We start from the raw sequence: 26,051 nt of genomic DNA on the forward strand, positions 1-26,051 counted from the left end.
GATGGATTATTAATTGTTTACTGGGTTTAGTGATGGATTATTGATTGTTTACTGGGTTTGGTGATGGATTATTGATTGTTTACTGGGTTTGGTGATGGTTTATTGATTGTTTACTGGGTTTGGTGATGGATTATTGATTGTTTACAGGGTTTAGTGATGGATTATTGATTGTTTACTGGGTTTAGTGATGGATTAGTGATTGTTTACAGGGTTTAGTGATGGCTTATTGATTGTTTACTGGGTTTAGTGATGGATTAGTGATTGGGTTTAGTGATGGATTATTGATTGTTTATTGGGTTTAGTGATGGATTATTGATTGTTTACAGAGATTAGTGGTGGATTATTGATTGTTTACAGGGTTTAGTGATGGATTATTGATTGGGTTTAGTGATGGATTATTGATTGTTTATTGGGTTTAGTGATGGATTATTGATTGTTTACAGGGATTAGTGGTGGATTATGGATTGATTACTGGGTTTATTGATGGAGTATTAATTTTTCTTTGGGAGGTATTGATTTTCTACTGGGTTTCGTGATGGATTATTGATTGTTTACTGGGTTTAGTGATGGATTATTGATTGTTTACTGGGTTTAGTGATGGTTTATTGATTGTTTACTGGGTTTGGTGATGGATCATTGATTGTTTACTGGGTTTGGTGATGGATTATTGATTGTTTACTGGGTTTAGTGATGGATTATTGATTGTTTACTGGGTTTAGTGATGGTTTATTGATTGTTTACTGGGTTTAGTGATGGATCATTGATTGTTTACTGGGTTTGGTGATGGATTATTGATTGTTTACTGGGTTTAGTGATGGATTATTGATTGTTTACTGGGTTTGGTGATGGATTATTGATTGTTTACAGGGTTTAGTGATGGATTATTGATTGTTTACTGGGTTTAGTGATGGATTATTGATTGTTTACTGGGTTTGGTGATGGATTATTGATTGTTTACTGGGTTTGGTGATGGATTATTGATTGTTTACTGGGTTTGGTGATGGTTTATTGATTGTTTACTGGGTTTAGTGATGGATTATTGATTGTTTACTGGGTTTAGTGATGGATTATTGATTGTTTACTGGGTTTAGTGATGGTTTATTGATTGTTTACTGTGTTTGGTGATGGATTATTGATTGTTTACTGGGTTTGGTGATGGATCATTGATTGTTTACTGGGTCCGGTGCCGAAGTATTGATTGTTTATTCGGTTTGGTGATGGATTATTGATTGTTTACAGGGTTTAGTGATGGTTTATTGATTGTTTATTGGGTTTAGTGATGGATTATTGATTGTTTACTGGGTTTCGTGATGGATTATTGATTGTTTACTGGGTTTAGTGATGGATTATTGATTGTTTACTGGGTTTAGTGATGGTTTATTGATTGTTTACTGTGTTTGGTGATGGATTATTGATTGTTTATTGGGTTTAGTGATGGATTATTGATTGTTTATTGGGTTTAGTGATGGATTATTGATTGTTTATTGGGTTTAGTGATGGGTTATTGATTGTTTACTGGGTTTAGTGATGGATTATTGATTGTTTACTGGGTTTAGTGATGGATTATTGATTGTTTACTGGGTTTAGTGATGGATTATTGATTGTTTACTGGGTTTAGTGATGGATTATTGATTGTTTATTGGGTTTAGTGATGGATTATTGATTGTTTATTGGGTTTGGTGATGGATTATTGATTGTTTACTGGGTTTAGTGATGGATTATTGATTGTTTACTGGGTTTAGTGATGGATTATTGATTGTTTATTGGGTTTAGTGATGGATTATTGATTGTTTACTGGGTTTGGTGATGGATCATTGATTGTTTACTGGGTCCGGTGCCGAAGTATTGATTGTTTATTCGGTTTGGTGATGGGTTATTGATTGTTTACAGGGTTTAGTGATGGTTTATTGATTGTTTACTGGGTTTGGTGATGGTTTATTGATTGTTTACTGGGTTTGGTGATGGATTATTGATTGTTTACTGGGTTTGGTGATGGATCATTGATTGTTTACTGGGTTTGGTGATGGATCATTGATTGTTTACTGGGTTTGGTGATGGATCATTGATTGTTTACTGGGTTTGGTGATGGATCATTGATTGTTTACTGGGTTTGGTGATGGATTATTGATTGTTTACAGGGTTTAGTGATGGATTATTGATTGTTTACTGGGTTTAGTGATGGATTAGTGATTGTTTACAGGGTTTAGTGATGGCTTATTGATTGTTTACTGGGTTTAGTGATGGATTAGTGATTGGGTTTAGTGATGGATTATTGATTGTTTATTGGGTTTAGTGATGGATTATTGATTGTTTACAGAGATTAGTGGTGGATTATTGATTGTTTACAGGGTTTAGTGATGGATTATTGATTGTTTACTGGGTTTAGTGATGGATTATTGATTGGGTTTAGTGATGGATTATTGATTGTTTATTGGTTTTAGTGATGGATTATTGATTGTTTACAGGGATTAGTGGTGGATTATGGATTGATTACTGGGTTTATTGATGGAGTATTGATTTTTCTTTGGGAGGTATTGATTTTCTACTGGGTTTCGTGATGGATTATTGATTGATTACTGGGTTTTGTAACCAATACTGGGTTTACTGATTGACTGCTCAGTTGAATGATAGATTATTGATTGATTACTGTGATGCGTTAGTGATTATTTACTGACATTTATGTCTGGTTACTGGGATGGGTGCTGGATTAGTGACTCTTTTCTGGCTTCAGTGATGGATTACTGGGTTTAATGGTGAATCATTTGGTGAATACTGGGATTGATGATGAACTATTGTCTGATTACTAGGATTAGTAATAGATTTGTCATGATTTTGATGATTTACTAGGTTCAGTGATGGATTAATAACTGATTACTAGGTTTAGTGGTGGATTGTTGACTGGTTATTGTGTTTACTGATTGATTGGGGACTGCTGGATCTGGTGATTGAATAATGACTGTTCACTGGGTTCATTGATGGATTTGATTTGTTTTTACTTGGGTTAGTGATTAATTAGTGTACAGAGCGCCATTTTGAGTACAGAGTGTTCTTACAAGCCTTTTCTCCTATCTAATTGTTTTACCAGCATGTTTAAAGTTTATTTATTAGTGTCACAAGTAGGCTTATATTAACACTGCAATCATAGAATCATACAATCTCTACAATGAAGAAGGAGGCCACTCAGCCCATTGAGTTTGCACCGACCACAATCCCACCCAGGCCCTATCCCCACATATTTACCCTACTAATCCCCTGACACTAAGATTTGTGCCATGACACTCTGGCGCCTGTTCGGGTACACAGAGGGAGAATTTAGCATGGCCAATGCACCTAATCAGCACATCTTTCGGACTGTGGGAGGAAACCGGAGCACCGGGAGGAAACCCACATGGACACGGGGAGAATGTACAAACTCTACACAGACAGTGACCCAAGCCGGGAATTGAAACCAGGTCCCTGACGGTGTGAGGCGGCAGTGCTAACCACTGTGCCACCCAACAAAATAGAAGATGAAGCGAAGCAGCACTCGATTCTCCTGAGTGTGTGTTGGGCGAAGAGTTGATGAGGAATCTGGCCACGCCACAGAAACCAGGGCAGATTTATTTGCAGATTTAGTTGCTCTGGTCCAGAATCAGCATAATCAGTGATTGTTCAAAGATTCAAATTTCAGAGCCATCTCTAAAAATGAGGTCAATCGGTAGCTAACGTTGTGGCTCAATTATACCAGCTTTCAGAACAGCGTGATTTCAGAGTCATTTTAGAAGATATTCTCAGAGATAGGCTGGTGTACGGCATTAACAAGAATAGCATTCAACGTCAGTTGTTGGGTGAAGTCACACTGAGTTTTAAGGCTTTAGAAATTTCTCAGGCCATGGAAATGGCTGTCAGTAATAGTAGAGATATTCAGCAGACCAACGGAGCAATGGCCATGCCTGGGCGCCACCAAGTACAGAAAGAATCTGCAGGATAGGTGAAAGCAATGGAATGTTCGAGGTGCGGAAGGCCACACTATGCCAATCATTGCAAGTTTATGGTCACCGTGTCATTGATGCCACAAGAAAGTGCATTTAGCATAAAAGATGCAGGGCTGTGAAGAGCAAGGCGAGGGGTGAACAAGGTAATTTTAATTCAATGAAGCCTCAGTCAGTTACACACCACGTGGAAAGCTTGGAGCAGGAAGATTTGATTTATTATTGTCACATGTATTAACATACAGTGAAAAGTATTGCTTTTGTGCACTATGCAGACAAAGCATACCATTTATAGAGAAGGAAACGAGAGAATGGAGAATGTAGTGTTACTGTCATAGCTCGGGTGTAGAGAAAGATCAACTTAATGTACGGTAGATCCATTCAAAAGTCTAACGGCAGCAGGGGAGAAGCTGTTCTTGAGTCGGTTGGTACGTGTCCTCAGGCTTTTGTATCTTTTTCCCGACGGAAAAAGGTGGAAGAGGGAATGTCCGAGGTGCGTGAGGTCTTTAATTACGCTGGCTGCTTTGCCGAGGCAGCGGGAAGTGTAGACAGAGTCAATGGATGGGAGGCGGGTTTGCGTGATGGATTGGGCTACATTCACGACCTTTTTTAGTTTCTTACGGTCTTGGGCAGAGCAGGAGCCATACCAAGCTGTGATACAACCAGAAAGAATGCTTTCTGTGGTGCATCTGTAAAAGTTGGTGAGAGTCGTAGCTGACATGCCAAATTTCCCTAGTCTTCTGAGAAAGTTGGTGGGCTTTCTTAGCTATAGTGTCGGCATGGGGGGGGGGTCTGGACACCCAAGAACTTGAAGCTCTTGATCCTTTCTACTCCGTCCCCGTTGATATAGACAGGGGCATGTTCTCCTTTACGCTTCCTGAAGTTGATGACAATCTCCTTCGTTTTGTTGACATTGAGGTAGAGATTATTGTTGCTGCACTCGTTCACCAGACTCTCTATCTCATTCCTGTACTCTGTCTCGTCATTGTTTGAGATCCGACCCACGATGGTGGTGTCGTCAGCAAACTTGAAAATCGAATTGGAGGGGAATTTGGCCACACAGTCATAGGTGTATAAGGAGTATAGTAGGGGGCTGAGAACACAGCCTTGTGGGGCACTGGTGTTGTGGATGATTGTGGAGGAGGTTTTGTTGCCTATCCTTACTGATTGTGGTCTGTGAGTTAGGAAGTTCAGGATCCAGTCACAGGAGGTGCTGAGGCCCAGGCCACAGAGTTTGGAGATGAGTTGTTTGGGAATGATAGTGTTGAAGGCTGAGCTGTAGTCAATAAACCGGAGTCTGACATAGGTGTCCTTGTTATCCAGGTGTTCCAGGGTTGAGTGCAGGGCCAGGGAAATGGCATCTGCTGTGGCCCTTTTGTGGTGGTAGGCAAACTGTAGTGGATCCAGGTAGTCCGGGAGGCTGGAATTGATTCATGCCATGATTTGCCTTTCAAAGCACTTCATAATGATGGATGTCAGAGCCACCGACCGATCGTCATTAAGGCACGCTGCTTGGCTCTTCCTTGGTACTGGGATGATGGTCATCTCCTTGAAGCAGATAGGGACCTCAGATTGTTGTAAAGAGAGGTTGAAGATGTTTGCGGATATCCATGCCAGCTGATCCGCACAGGATCTGAGTGCACGTCCTGGTAGCCCACCCGGGCCAGTCGCTTTCCATGAGTTGACGTTCGAGAAAGCTGCTGACATCTGCAATGGTGACCCCAGATACAGGTTCATCCAGGGCTTCCAGCGTGGAGGGCACACTCTCGCTGACCTGTTGCTCATACCAGGCGTAGAATGCATTGAGCTCATCAGGGAGGGGTGCGTTGGAGCCGGTGATTTTACATGCCTTCATCTTGTAGCCTGTTATGTCTTGCAGACCTTGCAATCGTCGGCAGGGGGTCCGTGTAGCTAGCCTGGGACTCTAGCTTGGTCCGGGACTGTCTTTTGGCATCTTTGATGGATCTCCTTAGATCGTATCTGGTTTTTCTGTATAGGTCAGGGTCGCCTGACTTGAACGCCTCAGACCTGGACTTCAGCAAGCAGTGGATATCCCTGTTCATCCATGGTTTCTGGTTGGGGAACACACGGCTTTGGGAAACATATGGAAGACACACAAGCTGACGGTATGTTCAATATTAATGAGGCGCAAACAGAGCCTTTTTGTGGTCCAGTTGTAGTCGATGATAAACAGATCAAGGTGGAGGTGGACAAAGGAGCCTCCGCATCTATAGTTAGTGAGGAAAGTTGATGTGGCACTGTAACCGAGCGACAGCACTTACTCTGGCAGAGATTAATCTTCGGACATACACTGGAGAGCCCATATCTTTGTCCATTCCATATTGTGTAGAAATAGTGAAGAAGAAAGGGCACGCCTGCTTGTGGTCAAAGGGAAGGGGTCGAGTTTCCTTGGGCGAAACTGGCTCAGCAAAGTTCCATTGGACTGGGGTGAGATTAAGCTCACAAAGGTGACCGAGGTTGTTGTTAAGAAGTCTCTGACATGTTTAAAGATAAAATGGGTACATTGCGTAGTGCTACTGCAAAGTTGTACATAAATTCTCAGGCTGCTCCTCACTTTTTCAAGCCCAGGACAGTTCCTTGAGAAGGAAAATGGAGGAATTGGAATGGCTGCAAAGACTTGGAATTATTGTGCCTATTCCGTTTTCTTGATAGACATCTCAATCCTGCCCTTAAAAATTATGATTAATCAGCTTTCCAAGTTAGATGCTTTTCCATTGCCTAGGGTGAGAGATTAGTTTTGAACTCTTATGGGAGGCAAGGGGATCTTTCAAAGGACGATGGATAATATGTTATAAGGTATTCCTCAACTTGCAGACTACTTCGGTGAGGTAATGGCCTAGTGGTATTTTTGCTATTAGTTCAGAAACTCAGCTAATATTCTGGGGACCCGGGTTCGAATCCCACCACGGCAGATGGTAGAATTTGAATTCAATAAAAACTGTCCGGAATTAAGAATGACCATGAAATCATTGCCAATTGTCGGAAAAAATCCCATCTGATTCACTAATGCCCTTTAGGGAAGGAACTCTGCATTCCTTACCCGGGTCTGGATAACATGTGACTCCGGAGCCACAGCAATGCAGTTGACTGTTAAATGCCCTCAGGGATGGGCAATAACTGCTGCCCCAGTCAGCGACATCCACATCCCATGAACAAATAAATAAAAAGCCGTTTACACTGTCAGCTTATCAGTGCAATACTACGTATAGAGAATGAGAAGACAATGTGGACTCATTGGGTAGTCTTTCTTCACTGGATTTGCCATCCAAGGTATTGTGTCCTCCTGAGACGATTTTCTGAGATTTTCAAATCTCCAGTGATTGCTAAGCAAAATAAGCAGTGGATGGATAGAGATCCGATCCTGAGATCCAAGAGATTTCTGATGCAAGGCTGGCCAACTATTATAGTGGATGATGACCTTAGGTGAAGCATGGGGATGAGTTAAGTGTGCAGAATGGATGTATACTGTGGGATCAAGAGAGATCGTTCCACCCCATGTCATTCGCAAGGCATGGATGAAATTCATGAGGCTCATTTGCAGAATGGAAAGTCCAGCCAGGTTGTATGTTTGCTGGCCTAATACGGATCTGGGCTTGGAGAACAAGATGAAATCTTGTTTGTCGTGTCAGATAAGCCAGAAGGTTTTGCCGCGAGCACCATTTCATCCTTGGCAGTGGCCTGATAGGCAGTGGTCCAGACTGCATGTGGACTTTGCAGGATCTTTCATAAACCAAATGCTTTTGGTTGTTGGAGTGTGCATTCAAAATGGTTGGAAGCACGAGTAATATTACAGCTCCTGAGACAATTGAGAAGCCATGTCAAAGTTTTGTGACTCATGGTTTACCAGATTCGCTTATTTTGGATAACGGAATTACATTTACAGTGAGTTATTTCAACAATTTGTGCAAAAGAATGGTATACACCATGAGCTTACTGCACTGTTTCATCTGACTTCGAATGGTTTATCAGACAGAGCTGTTCAAACTCTGAAGGAGGGGTTGAAGAGGGTGGCAGCTGATACTTTGAGTACAGAGTTCTCCAGATTTTTATTCCAGCATCCTATCACACCACAATCCACAACCAGGCTCTCTCCAGTGGGATTGCTGCTAGGTCGAAGGTCAAAGTCTCACCTGGATCTGCTTTGTCCCGATCTCAGAGCAAAAGTGAGGTGGAGACAAGAGAAGCAGAAGGAGAGACATGAGAACCGCGATAAAGAGAGGCAGTTTAAACCAGCTGATTAGGTTTACATCAGGAACTTTGGTAGTAACCACAGGTGGGTACTGATCCAGTACTTTGTGTCATGAGACTGCGAAACGGAAGAGTTATCCGTAGACACAAAAGTCGTATTCATTTATGGTATGACTGAGTGAGCAAAGCTTACAGAGTTGGCAATCGTTACAGATAACAGAGCAGAAGGTAATGCTGCTGTGTACATTCACCAGGAAGTGGCGCCTGTGTTTCCAAGTTTTCCAGTTGATTCTGCTGGGCGCGTGAAAGAGGAAAGTTCAGGCACAGATTCTCAATTTACCCCTTCACCTACCATTCCAGATCAGCCACTACAGGATTCACCAGTGATACTGCTTCGGTCACAATGCAGCTGCAAAGCTCCTGACAGACTCTCATATTTGTTGTATTTCTATCCTGATGGGGATTGAAATTTAAGTGGGGAGGGAAGAGAAGTGTTACAGAGAGTCAGTCAGAGAGTACAGAGTGTTTGTAGAAGCTTTTTCTCCAATATAATTTACTGGTGTGACAATGCCATGCCTTTAAGAAGTGTATCTGTGTCATGCTTCTTGTGACAATGTTAAGATTCTACTGTTTAAATGGTGCCGATTTGTCTGCAACCGGCAAACCACATGCTGAGCATACAGAAGAAAAATTGCCCCGAGTTAATGGGATGTTTGTTTTAATCTGAGCTAATTTTTTTATTATTTATAGGGTTTTCCCCTGGTGTTTCAGAGTAGGGTTTAATTAGGTTGACTGACAAGAGAAAGTCATGTGAATGAGCAGAACTAGGCTTACAGGAAGACAAGCAGGCAGTTGCTGTTTGAATTTGAAAAGGAGCAGCAGCTCTCTCTCTTGAAATTGAAGTCAGGGGCCTCCTAGTAAATAGGTATTTCTCCAGAAGTCTGCGAAAGGCAAGGGAGGCAATCTTTTCACCAGTGTGGCGAGCCGATAGGATCAGACGAGGTGGAAAATCAGGCTCACGCCCAGTTTCTCACATCTCGCGATGTTACCGGCCCCGTTGTACCGGCAAAATCAGCTTCATGCCTGGAAAGGGGGCAGGGCTGCAGGGATGGGGCCTGAGCCCATGATAGGGAGGATGGGGGAGGGGGGGAAGAAAGGCCCTTACCGGGTTGGGGGGGGGGGGGGGGTAGTTGGAGGTCGGGGATGGCAATCAGCGGTGGCGGGGTGGGAACACAATGCACTGAGAGATCGGGCCGCCTGCACAATGGTGCCCCTACAGCTCAGCAGCCGGCTTCCCAGCCTGAATAGGTCCCCCCCGGTAAGAATCACTCTTTACCTCATTTCTTTTCTAAGTGCAATGTGATTGCATCTGGGAGCATGCCCAAAAAAAGGGCGTGATTCCCTCCTGTATTCATGCTCATTCAGCACTTAGAATTTTTTTGGTAAGATCATCCCCAAGAGGTGTTTTCTCCCTCTCTCTGGAGTTTTGCTGTTTGAGACTCACAAGGCAGGTGTCTCTTTGTATCTCAGTCCAGGGGTGTTAAAAGGCTTAAGTCGTAACAACTCACATAAGCCTGTGTGGTTTTTTTTGCTAACTGATTCTGAAGAGGAGTTTACATCAAACAATTGCTCAATTTGGAACTAATAGAGATAGCAGTTAAGAAATATACCTTGTCGTGTTTACGTATTTCAACTAGTAAAAGTTATGCTAATTCTTTTTGTTATTGTTCAATTGTATTGGTAAATAACCTCGTGGGTTAATAGAATCACACCTGAAGCGATACACCTTATGCTCAGACTAATGCCAAAATCCAAAATAGTTGGAGTCTTGTCTAACTTCATAATATACCTTGGAGGTTCTTTGTATGCTTTGTCTGTATAGTGCGCAAGAAACAATACTTTTCACTGTATGCTAATATATGTGACAATAATAAATCAAATCCAAATCAAGATCTGGTCCCTAACAAAATTGGGGGCTCACCCGGGATTAAAATCCATAATTCCTTGTTTGGTTTAGGATGATTGAACTCAAAGATAGTCGGTGACGAGTATTGGTATTTTCTTTTCAGGTGTTGTATTCGGTTAGTTTAAATAGGGAGTGCATAGAACCATAGAAAATTACAGCTCAGAAACAGGCCTTTTGGCCCTTCTTGTCTGTGCCAAACCATTTTATGCCTAGTCCCACTGACCTGCACTTGGACCATATCCCTCCACACCCCTCTCATCCATGAACCCGTCCAAGTTTTTCTTAAATGTTAAAAGTGAGCCCGCATTTACCACTTTATCCGGCAGCTCATTCCACACTCCCACCACTCTCTGCGTGAAGAAGCCCCCCCTAATATTCCCCTTAAACTTTTCTCCTTTCACCCTTAACCCATTCCCCCTGGGTTTTTTTCTCCCCTCGCCTCAGCGGAAAAAGCCTGCTTGCATTCACTCTATCTATACCCAGCAAAATCTTATACACCTCTATCAAATCTCCCCTCAATCTTCTACGCTCCAGGGAATAAAGTCCCAACCTATTCAATCTCTCTCTGTAACTCAGCTTCTCAAGTCCCGGCAACATCCTTGTGAACCTTCTCTGCACTCTTTCAATCTTATTTACATCCTTCCTGTAACTAGGTGACCAAAACTGTACACAATACTCCAAATTCGGCCTCACCAATGCCTTATATAACCTTACCATAACACTCCAACTTTTATACTCGATACTCCGATTTATAAAGGCCAATGTACCAAAGGCACTCTTTACGACCCTTTCCACCTGTGACGTCACTTTTAGGGAATTCTGTACCTGTATCCCAGATCCCTCTGTTCAACTGCACTCTTCAGAGTCCTACCATTTACCCTGCACGTTCTTCTTTGGTTTGTCCTTCCAAAGTGCAATATCTCACACTTGTCTGCGTTAAATTCCATTTGCCATTTTTCAGCCCATTTTTCTAGTTGGTCCAAATCCCTCTGCAAGCTTTGAAAACCTTCCTCACTGTCCACTACACCTCCAATCTTTGTATCATCAGCAAACTTGCTGATCCAATTTACCACATTATCATCCAGATCATTGATATAGATGACAAACAACAATGGACCCAACACCGATCCCTGCGACACACCACTAGTCACAGGCCTCCACTCAGAGAAGCAATCCTCCACAACCACTCTCTGGCTTCTTCCATTGAGCCAGTGTCTTATCCAATTTACTACCTCCCCATGTATACCTAGCGACTGAACCTTCCTAACCTTCCTAAGGGGTCAGTTTTTGTTCAAAGCGTGCAGGAAGGTTTTTTGACTCAGTATGTAGACAGGCCAACTAGAGGTGAGGCTATATTGGATCTGGTGCTGGGAAATGAGCCAGACCAGGTGCTAGACTTGGAAGTTGGTGTGCATTTTGGTGATAGTGACCACAATTCGGTTACGTTCACCTTAGTGATGGAAAGGGATAGGCATGAACCTCGGGCCAGTGGTTTTAGCTGGGGGAAGGGTAATTATGAGGCTATTAGGAGAGAATTAGGAAACATAGGTTGGACTAGGAGATTACAGGGACTGGGAACGTCCGACATGTGGAGTTTTTTCAAGGAGCAGCTACTGCGAGTCTGTGATAGGTATGTCCCTGTCAGGCAAGGAGGAATTGGTAGGGCTAGGGAACCGTGGTGCACCAAAAAAGTTTCTTTGTTGGTTAAAAAGAAAAAGGAGGCTTATGTTCGGATGAGACGTGAGCACTCGGGTAGTGCACTAGAAAGCTTTAGATTGGCTAAGAGGGAGTTGAAGAGCGAGCTTAGAAGGGCTAAAAGGGGACATGAGAAGACTTTGGCGGATAGGGTTAAAGAGAATCCTAAGGCGTTCTATAGGTATGTCAAGAACAGAAGGTTGGTTAGGGCAAGTTTAGGGCCAGTTATAGATGGCAGAGGGAAGTTATGTGTGGAACCGGAGGAGATTGGTGAAGCATTGAACCAATATTTCTCTTCGGTGTTCACGCAAGGGGACATGAATATAGCTGAGGAGGACACTGGGTTGCAAGGGAGTAGAATAGACAGTATTACAGTTGATAAGGAGGATGTGCAGGATATTCTGGAGGGTCTGAAAATAGATAAATCCCCTGGTCCGGATGGGATTTATCCAAGGATTCTCTGGGAGGCAAGAGAAGTGATTGCAGAGCCTCTGGCTCTGATCTTCAGGTCGTCGTTGGCCTCTGGTATAGTACCAGAAGATTGGAGGTTAGCGAATGTTGTCCCATTGTTTAAGAAGGGGAACAGAGACTTCCCCGGGAATTATAGACCGGTGAGTCTCACTTCTGTTGTCGGCAAGATGTTGGAAAAAATTATAAGGGATAGGATTTATAGTTATTTGGAGAGTAATGAATTGATAGGTGATAGTCAGCATGGTTTTGTGGCAGGTAGGTCATGCCTTACTAACCTTATTGAGTTTTTTGAGAAAGTGACCAAGGAGGTGGATGGGGGCAAGGCAGTGGACGTGGTATATATGGATTTTAGTAAGGCGTTTGATAAGGTTCACCATGGTAGGCTTCTGCAGAAAATGCAGATGTATGGGATTGGGGGTGATCTAGGAAATTGGATCAGGAATTGGCTAGCGGATAGGAAACAGAGGGTGGTGGTTGATAGTAAATATTCATCATGGAGTGCGGTTACAAGTGGTGTACCTCAGGGATCTGTTTTGGGGCCACTGCTGTTTGTAATATTTATTAATGATCTGGATGAGGGTATAGTTGGGTGGATTAGCAAATTTGCTGATGACACCAAAGTCGGTGGTGTGGTAGACAGTGAGGAAGGGTGTCGTAGTTTGCAGGAAGACTTAGACAGGTTGCAAAGTTGGGCCGAGAGGTGGCGGATGGAGTTTAATGCGGAGAAGTGTGAGGTAATTCACTTTGGTAGGAATAACAGATGTGTTGAGTATAGGGCTAACGGGAGGACTTTGAATAGTGTGGAGGAGCAGAGGGATCTAGGTGTATGTGTGCATAGATCCCTGAAAGTTGGGAATCAAGTAGATAAGGTTGTTAAGAAGGCATATGGTGTCTTGGCGTTTATTGGTAGGGGGATTGAATTTAGGAGTCGTAGCGTTATGTTGCAACTGTACACAACTCTGGTGCGGCCGCACTTGGAGTACTGTGTGCAGTTCTGGTCCCCACATTACAGGAAGGATGTGGAGGCTTTGGAGAGGGTGCAGAGGAGGTTTACCAGGATGTTGCCTGGTATGGAGGGGAGATCCTATGAGGAGAGGCTGAGGGATTTGGGATTGTTTTCGCTGGAAAGGCGGCGGCTAAGAGGGGATCTTATTGAAACATATAAGATGATTAGAGGTTTAGATAGGGTGGATAGTGATAGCCTTTTTCCTCTGATGGAGAAATCCAGCACGAGGGGGCATGGCTTTAAATTGAGGGGGGGTAGTTATAGAACCGATGTCAGGGGTAGGTTCTTTACCCAGAGGGTGGTGAGGGATTGGAATGCCCTGCCAGCATCAGTAGTAAATGCGCCTAGTTTGGGGGCGTTTAAGAGATCCGTAGATAGGTTCATGGACGAAAAGAAATTGGTTTAGGTTGGAGGGTCACAGTTTTTTTTTAACTGGTCGGTGCAACATCGTGGGCCGAAGGGCCTGTTCTGCGCTGTAATGTTCTATGTTCTATGTTCTAACTAACCTCCCATGAGGGACCTTGTCAAAGGCCTTGCTGAAATCCAGGTAGACAACATCCACCGCCTTCCCTTCATCCACTTTCCTGGTAACCTCCTCGAAAAACTCTAATAGATTGGTCAAACATGACCTACCACGCACAAAGCCATGTTGACTCTCCCTAATAAGTCCCTGTCTATCCAAATATTTGTAGATCCTATCCCTTATCACACCTTCCAATAACTTGCCCACCGCTGACGTCAAACTTACTGGCCGATAATTTCCCGGATTTCTTTTGGAACGTTTTTTAAACAACGGAACAACATGAGCCACCCTCCAATCATCCGGCACCTCCCCCGTGAATACTGACATTTTAAATATGTCTGCCAGGGCCCCTGCAAGTTCCTTGTGGAAAAATGGCTCTTTCAGTGGCTAAAGTTTTCCTGGGTGTGGAAGAAGTCACTCGGTGTTGTTAAAGCAAAGCTTTTGGAATTGGCAAACAAGCTGCAGTTGACTATACCTGAAGGGGGGAGAGGAAGGTGGAGATAATTGCTCAGCATTTAAAACTGCTAGAAACACAGTCTGAATTGGAATTGGTTAGAATTCAATTACAAATGAAACAGCTTGATTAGAAGAGAGAGAGAGAGAGAGAGAGAAATACACTATTGCAGCGGAAAGGGAAAAAGAAAGAACATGACTGGCAGAACAAATAGCAAAAGAATTGAAAGAGTTTTAATTGCAACAAGAAAAATAAATAAAACAGCTTGAATGACAATGAAGAGAAAGAGAAGGAATAGCCCTGGCGGAACAAGAGAAAGAGACTTAGAATTTCAGGAGCTGGAAAGAAAATTTGAACTTGAAATTTTAAAAGTGCAAATGCGTAATACTGTGAGGGTGGCAGTAAAAAGGGCAGATGTATTATTTCGAGAATCAGAGGTTGACATCAATTTCAACCTGTGAGGGATAGAAACTGGAGAAAAGAGAAATCCTCAGGTGGTAAGGGCAAAGGAGATCTCGCTGGAGATTACAGAATCCCTACAGTGCAGGAGGAGGCCATTCGGCCCAGCGAACCCACACCGACAACAATCTCGACCAGGCCCTATTCCCGTAACCCTACATATTTACCCTGCCAATCCCCTGACACTAAGGGTCAATTTAGCGTGGCCAATCAACCTAAGCCGCACATCTTTGGACTGTGGGAGGAAACCGGAGCGCCCGGAGGAAACCCAAGCAGACATGGGGAGAACGTGCAAACTTTTACACAGCTGGGAATTGAACCCAGGTGCCTGGTGCTATGAGGCAGCAGTGCTAACCACTGTGCCACCGTGCCGTCTAGTTTACCTCAGGTTAAAAAGGAAACACATGGATGGAAGAGAAATGAAAAAACCTCAGATGTTTTCATTGTAATAAAGTTGGACACACAAAATCGCAGTGCTGGTGTTTTAAGAAAAGCACTAGGAAGACAGGCGTGATAAAACAGGATAAGCCCAGTGGGGTTTGTTAAGGTGATAAAGGAAACCCCAGTTGAAACTAAAGAGGTGCCAAAGAATGTCCAGCCTGGTCAGGGATTGGTTGATAAGAAAGTGCCAGATCTCTTTAAAGAATTTACTTGTGTGGGTAAGGTTTACCAGGAGGAGTGGATAAAGAAGTTAAGGTTATAAGAGCTACCGGATCAAGTCCGGCTTTAATGAGAGATGAGGAGATTCGTAGTTCAGAAGGAGCATTGTCAGAAAAGGTGGTAATAATTGACATTACTGGTGAAGAGTAGTGTTCCATTATATAAGGTAAGGTTAAAGATTCCGGTGAAAAGTTGCACTCACAGGCCCATCGAGCCTGTACTAACTCACTGACGGAGCATCTTACTCAAACTCTATCCCTGTAGCCTCATGTGTTTACACCACTAATCCACCCAACCTACACATCTTGGGACACTAAGGGGCAATTTAGCACGGCCAATCAACCTAACCCGCACATCTTTGGACTGTGGGAGGAAGCCGGAGCACCCGGAAGAAACCCACGCAGACACAGGGAGAATGTGCAAACTCCACACAGACAGTGACCCAAACCCGGGTACCACCATGCCACCCAAAAGTGGTGTTAAGTGTAATAGAGAAATTATCTTTCCCAGGAATACAGTTTATCCTGGGTAACAATATAGCTGGATCACAAATGGAGTGATGTCTATGGTGGTTGAAAAGCCAGTGGGAAATCAAATAACTGAGGTGTTACAGGAAGCATATCCTGGGATTTTTCCTGACTGTGTGGTAACAAGGTCACAAAGCCACAGGTTGAGACGAGGAGCACAGTTGGGCGGCACGGTAGCACAGTGGTTAGCATTGCTGCTTCACAGCTCCAGGGACCTGGGTTCGATTCCCGGCTTGGGTCACTGTCTGTGTGGAGTTTGCACATTCTCCTCGTGTCTGCGTGAGTTTCCTCCGGGTGCTCCGGTTTCCTCCCACAGTTCAAAGATGTGTGCGTTAGGTTGATTGGCCATGATAAAATTGCCCCTTAATGTCCTGGGATGCGTAGATTAGAGGGATTAGTGGGTAAAATATGTGGGGATATGGGGGTAGGGCCTGGGTGGGATTGTGGTCGGTGCAGACTCGATGGGCCGAATGGCCTCTTTCTGTACTGTAGGGTTTCTATGATTTCTATGAGGAGGAGAAATCAAAGAGTGAAGATAAAGAAGTTGAACTTCAGTTATCAGAAACCATTTTTGACCAAGAACAAGAACAGAAGGAGGACAAAACAGATATCCTTAGTTCAGGAAAGTTGCAGAATCACAACTGAAAGATTTAGAGATAAAGCAGTTGTATCAGATAGCATACAGAGAAGAAGAATCTGAGCGTATACCAGAGTATTATACATTAAAAATGATGTCTTAATGAGGAAATATTCAGGCGGATGAAAAATGGGCAGAGGTTCATCAAGTTGTATTATCGGTGGGTTATAGAAAGGAAGTGTTGTGGGTAGCACATGAGGAACCAGTAGGAGATCCTTTAGGAGTAAGGAAAACTCAAGCAATAGTACAAAACCATTTTTATTGGCCTCGATTGCATAAGAATGTAGTAGAACTTTCTCCTACATGTCGCATATGACAGATAATAATAAAACCTCAAGCCGTAATCAAACCAGCAGCTTTAATATTCATTCTGACATTTGAAGAACCTTTTACTTGAGTCCTAATTGATTGGGACCCCTGCCTAAAATGAAAAGTGGGAATCAATATATGCTGACCATTATGGACGTGTTGACTAGGTTTGCAGAGGCCATTCCATTATGCAATATTACAGTTAAAAGGATTGTAGAGGAGTTACTTAAATTTTTTTTTACCAGATACGGACTACCCACAGAAATACAATCAGATCAAGGATCAAATTTTATGTCAAAGTTATTTAGAGAAGTGATGGATAGCTTAGGAGGAAAGTAATTAAAATCAACTACGTATCATCCAGAATCGCTGGGAGTGTTGGAACAGTGGCATCAAACTTTAAAAACCATGATGAGGTGTTAAAAAGCCTAGCAACTCACATGAGCCTGTGTGTTTTTTGCTAACTGATTCTGAAAAGGAGTTTACATCTATGGAGAATATTGCTTAAATTGGAACTAATAGAGATAGCTAGCAAGAATGATATCTTTATATCTTGTCGTGTTTAAGTATTTCAATTGGTAAAATTTGTACTAATTTCTGTTATAGTTAAATTGTACTGGTAAAGAAAGTTCGTTTTAACAAAAATTTCCTAGTTCGTCGATAGAATCACATCTGGAGCGAAACACCTTATGCTCACACTAATGACAAATGGAAAAACTGTTAGGGGTCTGAGCTAACTTCATAACGTACCACGGAGTTTCTGATCTGGTTCAAATCAGTCCAAAGATGTGCGGGTTAGGTTGATTGGCCATGCTAAAAAAATTGCCCTTAGTGTCCTGAGATGCGTAGGTTAGAGGGATTAGTGGGCAAATATGTAGGGATATGGGGGTTGGGCCTGGGTGGGATTGTGGTCGGTGCAGACTTGATGGGCCGAATGGCCTCTTTCTGTACTGTAGGGTTTCTATGATTTTCTATGATGTGTGGGTTTTGACAGGCTTTTCAGTCTGCGAGAGTGTGTTCTTTCATTGTTATTACTGTTAGGCTGAGTAACTGTTATTGTTAAACTTCATAATTTATTTATATATAGAGGTTCCATCTTTTAAACAATGCATTCAACTACATTTATTATAGTCTCAAGTTACAATTAGTGACTATTTACTGGGTTTGCTGATCGACTAGTAACAGTTTACTGGGTTTGGCGATTGATTGCTGACTGTTTGCTAGGTCTGTTAATGGATTAGTGACTGTTCACTGGGTTTGTTGATTGACTAGTGACTGTTTACTGGGATTGGTGACTGTTTACTGGGATTGGTGACTGTTTACTGGGATTGGTGATTGACTAGTGACTGTTTACTGGGATTGGTGACTGTTTACTGGGATTGGTGACTGTTTACTGGGATTGGTGACTGTTTACTGGGTTTGTTGATTGACTAGTGACTGTTTACTGGGATTGGTGACTGTTTACTGGGTTTGTTGATTGACTAGTGACTGTTTACTGGGATTGGTGACTGTTTACTGGGATTGGTGACTGTTTACTGGGTTTGTTGATTGACTAGTGACTGTTTACTGGGATTGGTGACTGTTTACTGGGATTGGTGACTGTTTACTGGGATTGTTGATTAACTAGTGACTGTTAACTGGGTTTGTTGATTGACTAGTGACTGTTTACTGGGATTGGTGACTGTTTACTGGGATTGTTGATTGACTAGTGACTGTTAACTGGGTTTGTTGATTGACTAGTGACTGTTTACTGGGATTGTTGATTGACTAGTGACTGTTAACTGGGTTTGTTGATTGACTAGTGACTGTTAACTGGGTTTGTTGATTGACTAGTGACTGTTTACTGGGATTGGTGACTGTTTACTGGGATTGGTGACTGTTTACTGGGTTTGTTGATTGACTAGTGACTGTTTACTGGGATTGGTGACTGTTTACTGGGATTGGTGACTGTTTACTGGGTTTGTTGATTGGCTAGTGACTGTTTACTGGGATTGGTGACTGTTTACTGGGATTGGTGACTGTTTACTGGGTTTGTTGATTGGCTAGTGACTGTTTACTGGGTTTGTTGATTGACTAGTGACTGTTTACTGGGATTGGTGACTGTTTACTGGGATTGGTGACTGTTTACTGGGTTTGTTGATTGACTAGTGACTGTTTACTGGGATTGGTGACTGTTTACTGGGATTGGTGACTGTTTACTGGGTTTGTTGATTGACTAGTGACTGTTTACTGGGATTGGTGACTGTTTACTGGGATTGGTGACTGTTTACTGGGTTTGTTGATTGACTAGTGACTGTTTACTGGGTTTGTTGATTGACTAGTGACTGTTTACTGGGATTGGTGACTGTTTACTGGGATTGGTGACTGTTTACTGGGTTTGTTGATTGGCTAGTGACTGTTTACTGGGTTTGTTGATTGACTAGTGACTGTTTACTGGGATTGGTGACTGTTTACTGGGATTGGTGATTGACTAGTGACTGTTTACTGGGATTGGTGACTGTTTACTGGGATTGGTGACTGTTTACTGGGATTGGTGATTGACTGGTGACTGTTTACTGGGATTGGTGATTGGCTAGTGACTGTTTACTGGGATTGTTGATTGGCTAGTGACTGTTTACTGGGTTTGTTGATTGACTAGTGACTGTTTACTGGGTTTGTTGATTGACTAGTGACTGTTTACTGGGTTTGTTGATTGGCTAGTGACTGTTTACTGGGATTGGTGACTGTTTACTGGGATTGGTGATTGACTGGTGACTGTTTACTGGGATTGGTGACTGTTTACTGGGTTTGTTGATTGACTAGTGACTGTTTACTGGGTTTGTTGATTGGCTAGTGACTGTTTACTGGGATTGGTGACTGTTTACTGGGATTGGTGACTGTTTACTGGGTTTGTTGATTGGCTAGTGACTGTTTACTGGGATTGGTGACTGTTTACTGGGTTTGTTGATTGGCTAGTGACTGTTTACTGGGATTGGTGACTGTTTACTGGGATTGGTGACTGTTTACTGGGTTTGTTGATTGGCTAGTGACTGTTTACTGGGATTGGTGACTGTTTACTGGGATTGGTGACTGTTTACTGGGTTTGTTGATTGGCTAGTGACTGTTTACTGGGATTGGTGACTGTTTACTGGGATTGGTGACTGTTTACTGGGTTTGTTGACTGGCTAGTGACTGTTTAATGATGTATTTAGCAGTGCAGCCAGTTTCAGGCTGCTGGACCCTCCCTCCCACTGCCCTGCCCTGGCTGTGTTAGGGGACCTCCCCGGGCTCCCCCTCCACGCCACCATTTCTCCATTTACCTGAGAGGAGGATCCGCCGCCGCCGGCGCCGCCATTTTGCGTTTTCCTCCCGCGCGCGGCGTCAGTGACGCAGAACGCACAGGCTGACGTTGCGGCGTCCTTTGTCCCCGTGACGTCATCGCGGCCTGAGCCAACACAACCGGAAGGGGAGGGGACAGGGCAAGACGATTGACAGCTCCCAGATAGGGCTGCGCTGATAGGGGCAGGCTCACTGTGATTGACAGCTGCCCCTCTGTGACGTCAGTGAGACAGGAGCGAGGTCAGTGTGATAGCTATCTATTGCGATGTCAGTGGTTAGGGGCGGGGATACTGTGATTGACAGCTCAGGGCTGTGACGTCAGTGAACTGGGGCGGGGTCAGCGTAATTGACAGCTCAGGGCTGTGATGTCAGCAGCGTGCTGACGCCATGACGCAGAGGCCCGTATTGGAGCCGCGCTGCTGAAGGCCCCAGGCCGGGCGGTGGGAGTGGGGCCTCGGGCCTGGGTGAGTAGCAGCGACTTTTACATCTTCACCCGGGATAGAGAGGCGGCAGGGGGACAGGGAGTCACTTTAACACCTCTCCGCCACTGATCATATCCGGTTACATCAACCCCTCACCCCCCCGCCCGCCAACCCGCCCTGACCTCTCACCCCCGCCCTGACCCCTCACCCCCCCGCCCGCCAACCCGCCCTGACCCCTCACCCCCCCGCCAAGCTGCCCTGACCCCTCACCCCCCCGCCAACCCGCCCTGACCCCTCACTCCCCCGCCAACCTGCCTTGACCCCTCACTCCCCCGCCAACCTGCCTTGACCCCTCACCCCCCCCCGCCAACCCGCCCTGACCCCTCACTCCCCCGCCAACCTGCCTTGACCCCTCACTCCCCCCCCCCCGCCAACCCGCCCTGACCCCTCACTCCCCCGCCAACCCGCCCTGACCCCTCACTCCCCCCCGCCAACCCGCCCTGACCCCTCACTCCCCTGCCAACCCGCCCTGACCCCTCACTCCCCCCCCGCCAACCCGCCCTGACCCCTCACTCCCCCGCCAACCCGCCCTGACCCCTCACTCCCCCGCCAACCTGCCTTGACCCCTCACCCCCCCCGCCAACCCGCCCTGACCCCTCACTCCCCCGCCAACCTGCCTTGACCCCTCACTCCCCCCCGTCAACCCGCCCTGACCCCTCACTCCCCCGCCAACCTGCCTTGACCCCTCACCCCCCCCGCCAACCCGCCCTGACCCCTCACTCCCCCGCCAACCCGCCCTGACCCCTCACTCCCCCGCCAACCTGCCTTGACCCCTCACTCCCCCGCCAACCTGCCTTGACCCCTCACTCCCCCCCCGCCAACCCGCCCTGACCCCTCACTCCCCTGCCAACCCGCCTTGACCCCTCACTCCCCTGCCAACCCGCCCTGACCCCTCACTCCCCCGCCAACCTGCCTTGACCCCTCACTCCCCCGCCAACCTGCCTTGACCCCTCACCCCCCCCCCGCCAACCTGCCCTGACCCCTCACCCCCCACCAACCCGCCCTGACCCCTCACCCCCCACCAACCCGCCCTGACCCATCCCCCCCCCGCCAACCCGCCCTGACCCCTCACCCCCCCGCCAACCCGCCCTGACCCCTCACCCCCTCACCCCCCCACCAACCCGCCCTGACCCCTCACACCCCCCCCCCGTCAACCCGCCCTGACCCCTCACCCCCAACCCCGTCAACCCGCCCTGACCCCTCACCCCCCCCGTCAACCCACCCTGACCCCTCACCCCCCCACCAACCCGCCCTGACCCCTCACCCCCCGTCAACCCGCCCTGACCCCTCACCCCCCCCCCATCAACCCGCCCTGACCCCTCACCACCACCACCCCCCCGTCAACCCGTCCTGATCCCTCATGCCCCCGTCAACCTGTCCTGACCCCTCACCCAATCCACCCCGACCCCTCGCCCCCCTTCCCCGTCAACCCGCTCTGACCCCCCTCCCACCCCCGTCAACCCGCCCTCCCACCCCCGTCAACCCGCACTCCCACCTCCGTCAACCCGCCCTCCCACCTTGAAGTGAGTTGGTGGCTTGGTGGGAATATCACTCTGCAAGTAATCCATCGGCTGGTTAATGTTCTGGTGAACATGGGTTCAAGTTCCACCACAGCAGCTGGTGGAATTTAAATTTCAATCAACAAGTCTGGATTTATAAGCTAGTCTCAGTAATGGTGATCGTGAACCCATTAGCGATTGTTGTAAAAAACCCACCTGGGTCACTAATATCCTTTCGGGAAGGAAATCTGCTGTCCTTACCTGGTCGGGCCAACATGTGACCCCGACCCACAGCAATGTGGTTGACTTTTAACTTCCCACTGGAATGGCTGAGTGAGACACTACGTTGTATTCAACCACTGTAAAGAAAACAAAAAGTAATGAAACCGGACGAACCACTCGGCATTGACCTGGACACCGGAAACGACAGCAGCATTCCCAGCCCTGTCGACACTGCCAAGTCCCCCTGACTAACATTTGGGGACTTGTGCCAAAAGTGGGAGAGCTGTCTTACAGACCAGTCAAGCAATAGCCTGGTGTAGGCATTCTCCCGGAATCATTCCTTCTAGATAACGTCCCAGATACCACCATTACTTTCCTTGGATATGTCCCACCAGCAGGACAGTTCCAGCAGAGGTGGCAACGGCACACAGTTGGGAGGAAGTTGCCCTGGGGGAGTCCTGTAGCGGAATTATACTCGGCCACAATCTATAACCTCATGGCCTGGCTTGTCCCCCACTGTACCATTACCATCAAGCCAGGGGACTAGCCCTGGTTCAATGGAGTACCAGGGTTAGTTCTGGTTCTCCATTGTCCTGGCTAAGCAATCCCACAACCAATGGGTCAGATCTAAGTTCTGCAGTTGTGAATGGTGGTGGACAATTAAACAACTCGCTGGAGGAGGAGGCTCCATATACATCCCCATCCTTGTTAATGGAGGAGCCCAGCACATCAGTGCAAAAGAAAAAGCTGAAGCATTCGTATCTCGACCTGCTTCAGAGGCCCCCAATATCACAGGTTCCAGTCCCCAGCCAATTCAATTCACTCCACACGAGATCAAGAAACGGTTGGAGGCACTGGATACTGCAAAGATACTGCAAAGGTACTGAAGACTTGTGCTCCAGAAGTTGCCGCTCCCCTAGCTTTCAGTATAGTTACAACACTAGCATCTACCTGATGTCCTTTGGCTGGTCTCCATATGGTGATTCCACGTTGTGGCCATTTTGTTTGATTGTTTCCCTGGGTATAGTTGCATGGAGCACGTTTTCTCAAAAGATGTCGCATGGCTTGCAGCAGATTTCTCTTCTCAGGATGGGGTTATTTTGCAAATTGGGGCACAATCCGTGCAAGTGGGGGAGGAGGGTTCTCTTCAGCCCTTCAGTATAGCGTTTCCATCTCTGCTCTTCTCTTCAGCTTGTTAACCAGTTCTTAAAAAGCCTGCTGGCTGTATATTTCAGAGGAATTTGATTATCGTGTTTGCTGCAGCCATCTTTCTTGCTGAACAGATTATTTATTACACACGTGATGTCCCATGTTGGAAACTGTTGAAGATTAATGTTATAAAAGTCAACAAGAGAATGGGGTCTTTCGTACTACCTGAGGCAGTGGCGAGGGGCTGAGCATCTGTTCCTTTTCATCCCACTTGGGTGCAGTGCAGTGGGAGGGGAATCTCTCCCACAACACATGGAACTAAAGTGATGTCGCCTGGCTTGTCTCTATGGATGCTGTATGGTGTGGCTGGGGGAGGAGAGCAGCCTTGCCAGGCCACTGCTTTGTTCTGTTTTTAAATGAATGAATATGGTGTCTTAAGTTTGGAAAGGTTTCTGTGTTTGCTAACCATGTAGGGGAATCAGTTTGGGCCTCACCCAGCACCCCCCCCCCCCCCATTCCTCCTCACTGTCCCTTTTGTCCTCCAGCTGCTCTGTTGACATGACACAGCTGGTCGTCTTCCTACGGTTGGGATGATGACTAAATAGTTTATTTACCTCCCCAATTCTCATTGCCGCACCCACAGCTGATAGCGCTGAACCAGCCAGATCTTGGGTTGAAATTTGCCTCCTGTCATGGCAGCCATTTAGCATTGTAGAAATGTGGGGGGACAGCTACTGAACACAAAAGCACGCGACTCCCTCCCGTTGCTAACTTTTAAACTTTTGAAGAATAAAAATGTTTCTTAAAAAGGGAAAAGAAGCTCAAAACACGCAAGATAAAAGATACACAGTTAGCAAACACATCTTACAAAAGAACCCCCCCCCCCCCCCAAAGGAAAATGCTTTCAGCCCAGTATGCAATAGAGCTGGTCTGATAGATTCTTAAACCATAAAATCCAGGAAATGTTGCCCAAAGCCAGGAATTGCTGTCACTTTAAACAGAATTCAATTCGCGACTTCCCAGTACTAATCCAAGCTGATGTGTTTTTGTTCAGGGGGAGATCCAAAAACTCGGGACAAATATTCTCCTGGCCCAAAAACAGAGTTGGTTTTTGCTAGTTAAAAGACTTTCACAGCTTTTTAACACACTCTAAAGCGCAGGCTTTTGGTGCAAGGCTGCTGCAAGGCAACTAATTTTCACTATAGTTGAAAACCTTTTTCACAAACATTTGCCCACCTCTTTCTCCTTATCTCTGCATTGTCTTCGAATATCCCTTTAAAAACTCAGCTTCCCGAATATTCAAACCTTTCCTGTTCCGATTTTACTACTATTTTGTCTCAATAAGATATTTGAAAGCACCCGTCCCTGTTTACACATGAACCTCCTGTAAATGCAAATGTTCTTTGTTACCGGTCAGACCCCTTTGAGATGCAACAGCCAATTTCAACAATTGTCCCCCAAATACAAATTGCAGATTTAGCCGGGGTGGTTAGCACTGCTGCCTCACAGCACAGTAAGAAATCTCTCAACACCAGGTGAAAGTCCAACAGGTTTATTTGGTAGCACAAGCTACAAGATTTTGGAGCGCTGCCCCTTCATCAGGTGATGAAGGAGCAGCACTCCGAAAGCTTGTGGTTTGTGCTATCAAATAAACCTGTTGGACTTTAACCTGGTGTTGAGAGACTTCTTACTGTGCTTACCCCAATCCAACGCAGGCATCTCCACATCATGGCTACCATCGACGCCTCACAGCGCCAGGGGCCCAGGTTCAATTCCAGGGTCACTGTCTGTGTGGAGTTTGCACGTTCTCCCCGTGTCTGCGTGAGTTTTCTCCGGTGCTCCGGTTTCCTCCCACAGTCCAAAAGTCATGCTGGTTAGGTACATTGGCCATACTAAATTCTCTCAGTGTACCCGAACAGGCACCGGAGTGTGGCGACAAGGGGATTTTCAGTAAATTTATTGCAATGTTAATGTAAGCCGACTTGTGACACTAATAGACTTTAAACTCATGTTTACTTGAGAAGTTAAGATCCATTTCATGACAAAAAACACCTTTTATCTTCCATCCCTGTATATTCCACAGGCAATCTGACTCAGCAACCTTTCCTTTTGATTAATCCTGGACACACAAAAAGACACAGCTTTGCCAACATGCCACACACAAATATACTCATACCATCAGTCTACCCTGAACAGGCCACTGAATGGAGTGTTCAAGTATTGTACCTTTATCGGGGCTGGGAGAGCATTGGCGCATATTTTACTGGCTGAAGCGTTTGGGCCTTGGCATGTTAGCCCGCTGTTTAGGAGATTTTAAAGTGCTCCCAGGCCATGTAAAAGGCTCCCCCGAACCGCTCGCCGAATACACCGATGCTGTTGAACATGGAGGCCTCCATGCTTTGTGCTAACTCCTTGTTCCACCTCACTTGGTGTCTGTAAACTAATTCAAAAGGGCTAAGCCCAATGGATGCATTGGGTGAGTCCCTGGCGGTGG

At 45.6% G+C, this 26,051-nt stretch overlaps 2 protein-coding genes across 7 annotated transcripts in view; one reads left to right on the forward strand and one right to left on the reverse strand.

Moving 5' to 3' along the window:
* Positions 1–20,296, reverse strand: part of LOC144487924 (ubiquitin carboxyl-terminal hydrolase 2-like) — a 59,333-nt gene extending 39,037 nt beyond the window's left edge. For 3 of the 5 annotated variants that reach the window (XR_013496480.1, XM_078205976.1, XM_078205978.1), the window contains exon 1: positions 20,187–20,296. The gene's annotated coding sequence lies outside the window, so the exon portion shown is untranslated. The remainder of the gene's footprint in view (positions 1–20,186) is intronic. The other 2 variants (XM_078205977.1, XM_078205979.1) reach the window with 1 other exon arrangement.
* A 238-nt stretch (positions 20,297–20,534) lies between these two features.
* The window catches only part of LOC144487925 (beta-1,4-galactosyltransferase 3-like), a 30,053-nt gene continuing 24,536 nt past the window's right edge, over positions 20,535–26,051 (forward strand). Inside the window, exon 1 of one of the 2 annotated variants that reach the window (XM_078205980.1) lies at positions 20,535–20,669. The gene's annotated coding sequence lies outside the window, so the exon portion shown is untranslated. Of the gene's footprint in view, positions 20,670–24,219; positions 24,308–26,051 lie in introns of those variants that run through there. The other variant, XM_078205981.1, reaches the window with a different exon arrangement.

Source organism: Mustelus asterias, unplaced genomic scaffold (assembly GCF_964213995.1).
Source record: "Mustelus asterias unplaced genomic scaffold, sMusAst1.hap1.1 HAP1_SCAFFOLD_1135, whole genome shotgun sequence".
NCBI classification, from domain to species: Eukaryota; Metazoa; Chordata; class Chondrichthyes; order Carcharhiniformes; family Triakidae; genus Mustelus; species Mustelus asterias.